The 3,357-nt window shown below is 45.5% G+C and overlaps 1 long non-coding RNA gene across 1 annotated transcript in view; it reads left to right on the forward strand.

The window, feature by feature from the left end:
• The window catches only part of LOC108790536, a 13,480-nt gene extending 10,290 nt beyond the window's left edge, over positions 1-3,190 (forward strand). The window contains exons 2-3 of the long non-coding RNA XR_001941453.1: positions 1,267-1,431; positions 3,161-3,190. This is a non-coding gene — a long non-coding RNA (uncharacterized LOC108790536). The remainder of the gene's footprint in view (positions 1-1,266; positions 1,432-3,160) is intronic.
• Positions 3,191-3,357: the final 167 nt, after the last annotated feature.

The following is a 3,357-nucleotide window of genomic DNA, read 5'->3' on the forward strand; positions in this document are numbered from 1 at the left end:
CCCCTCCACTGGCTTCCATCCCCCACCCCACTCTTCCAATCCCTTCACTGGCTTCCATCCCCTCGCCCCTCTCTGCCAACCCCTCCACTGGCTTCCATCCCCCCACCCCACTCTTCCAATCCCTTCACTGGCCTCCATCCCCCACCCCTCTCTGCCAATCCCTTCATTGGCCTCCATTCATCCAATTAATTAAATTTTAAATGCTAATATTGTACAAAGCCCTCCACAACTTTTCCTCAAGCTACATCCCCAACCTTGTCTCAAACTATCACCCAAACTGTCCTCTCCACTCCCCCCAAGACCTCCTGTTCACCTCCGGGACTCCTTCAGAGCCTCTCCCATCCTCTGGAACTCCCTATCACAATCTGTCCAGCTATCTCCTACTCTGTCTGCCTTTAGGGGATCCCTGAAAATGTATCCCTTCAGGGGAAGCCTATTGCTTGCTCCTCCCATTAGACCCTTGGTTCTCAACTAGTGGGTCATGCCTTCCACTTTTCTAGGTGAGAGGCTCCTCAACTGTCAGTTCTTGCGCCAAGCAGCCATTCAAAATATGCTGCCCAGTGCTGAGTGTCAGCTTGAGGTAGGGTGGGCTGGAACTATGGCCACGAGGGAGCTCCATCCATACATGCATTGCTTACAGCTCCTTCACGTGTCCTATAGAGGTGCCTGGCCCGGCACATTCTGTCTCCCGGCACCTCTACAGGGGACACAAGTAAGCTGCACAAGCAATGCTCGTACGCCCGCACTGGAATGGGCGGTACCCTAATATCGTTCATTCCATTGCAGTGCGACTTGGGTCGCGACTTAATGACCAAGGGAAAATGTGGGTCCTGAGGTTACACAGGTTGAGAACCACTGCATTAGACTGTAACCTCTCAGAATAAGGGTCCTCCTAACCCTCCTCCATATTGAATCGTATTGTAACGGTACCGTCTCCCTTTATTTTGATAACTGTCGGATTTATATAAATCCTGTATATGAATTATAAAAACAAGACTTGTTGTGTCATTACTATTGACGAATACATGGTATATGTGGGGTTTTCCTTTGACCATAGTCCTGCTTTACATAGCATTTCAGGTGAGGGATGGGGCAATTAGACAAACCCATTCAGGCTGTTTGGGCATTTCCATCTGACAGTCTCAGAGGCCTATGACTGAGGACGGGGGTGTCAGGAGGGGAGCAGCAAGACCGTGATAAACCTGGAAGGAAGCAGCAACATATGCGATGTATCATTAGCTAATGCCATGTCCTTCACCTCCACAGGTTCAGTCAAAATGGACTCCACCAATGGACAAGTCAAAGGGGGGCCTACAAATAAAGTTGCGAATTCTAGACCCATTGCGACCAGAAACGTGAAAACTGCAAGTCCATCTCAGTCTCCTAAAACAGCTACAGATAGCCCCCGACCAGCGAGCGCTAGAATTGCAGGTAAGTGCCTCTTCACCCCATTACTCTCCCTATAAAGGATTAGATCCCGGCGTCTATAGCCCATAGACACAAAATCATTGGGAGCCCTAAGGGCCCGTGTCAATGGACTTTGGGCATGTGTCAAAGGGTTAGAGGTACTTCTGAGATTGTTGGTGAATTTGACCTGCTGCTGACCTGCTTCGGGCCGGTTTTGCTTTTACATATCTTAGAATGGTAACACAGCTTTCAGATGTCCTACTACTCCATAGTAACTCAGCTCTAAAGTGCCATAGTACTGCGATATCATATAACAGTAACCCAACTTCCAAATGTCTTATTACCCTAAGGCAGCTGGTAAAGGTGCTATATTATATTATAAAAAGTCATATACCTTTTATAATATAAGAGTAACCTAACACCTGAGTGCCTTATTACCCTACACAGTAATCCACCTCCAAAGCATTATACCCCCGTGATATCACCTAACCATATCCCAGCTCCCGAATGTGTTTCTACCCTATAGTAATGCAGCTCCAAAAAGCAACTTACTGCTGTGATATCATACAACAGTCACCCAACTCCTGAATGTCTTATTATTCTACAGTAATCCATCTTCAAAGTGTCATAGCGCTTGTATATAATGGAAAGAAATTCAGTGAGCCTTATTAGCCCAGTAAAATCATATGACAGTAACCCAACTCCCAAGTGTCTTGTTCCCTTGGTAACGTCATATCATAATAACTCAGCTCTCCCGTGTGGTGTGTTATTACACCTGTAGGTTCATATTCCAGTAACCCAGCTTCCCAGTGTCCTATTACCCTAGTAACATCAAGTTACAGTAACCCAATGCCAGTGGGTCCTATTACCCCAGTAACATTGTATTCCAATAACCCAGCCCCTGTGAGTCTTATTACCCCAGTAACATTGTATTCCAATAACCCAGCCCCTGTGAGTCTTATTACCCCAGTAACATTGTATTCCAATAACCCAGCCCCTGTGGGTCTTATTACCCCAGTAACATTGCATTCCAATAACCCAGCCCCTGTGGGTCTTATTACCCCAGTAACATTGCTTTCCAATAAACCACCCCATGTGAGTCTTATTACCCCAGTAACATTGCTTTCCAATAAACCACCCCATGTGAGTCTTATTACCCCAGTAACATTGTTTTTCAATAAACCACCCCATGTGAGTCTTATTACCCCAGTAACATTGCTTTCCAATAAACCACCCCATGTGAGTCTTATTACCCCAGTAACATTGCTTTCCAATAACCCACCCCTGTGAGTCTTATTACCCCAGTAACCTTGGATTCTAGTAACCCAGCCCCTGTGAGTCTTATTACCCCAGTACAATGCTAAGACAATGGCCTGGCTTCCCATTGCCTTATTATCACTGCAGCATCCTATTATCATAGCCCGGCTCCTTTATGTCCCAATGACCTTGTAACATTCTGAGCACACTGTTACCTTTAATTATGTTGCTAACCCTGTAATCCTTCTAATTCTTGCGTCTTACTGCAAAGTACTATGTATAACACGAGCCCATTAATAATCTGACATTTTATTGGATGGAATTGATTTTTTTTTTGGTGTCATGCTGAGATGGCTTTCAGAGGTTACACCGGGTCAGCAGAAGACCCCCCTCTACGTACACTCACTTTTGTTTCTAGTGAAATCTAACACCGCACCATATGCTCCACTCTATTGTATTATTCTGCGACTTCTAATCTTATTTATTATACCTAAAGGGCCACCTTCCAAATCTGCCAGTGCCAAAGCGACCTCTGGAGCAAAGGAAGCATCTAATGCAAAGATCAGCATGGTCAGGTAAATCTGCTCGGAAACATGGTACAGACACGCTATGAAGAACGTAGTGCTGATCTGGTATCTGTGCATCCATATACAAAACTGGTACATACAATTTATTGCCAAAAGTATTGGGGCA

The sequence above is a fragment of the Nanorana parkeri genome, unplaced genomic scaffold (assembly GCF_000935625.1).
Source record: "Nanorana parkeri isolate BGI_ZX_2015 unplaced genomic scaffold, ASM93562v1 scaffold479, whole genome shotgun sequence".
Taxonomy (NCBI): Eukaryota; Metazoa; Chordata; class Amphibia; order Anura; family Dicroglossidae; genus Nanorana; species Nanorana parkeri.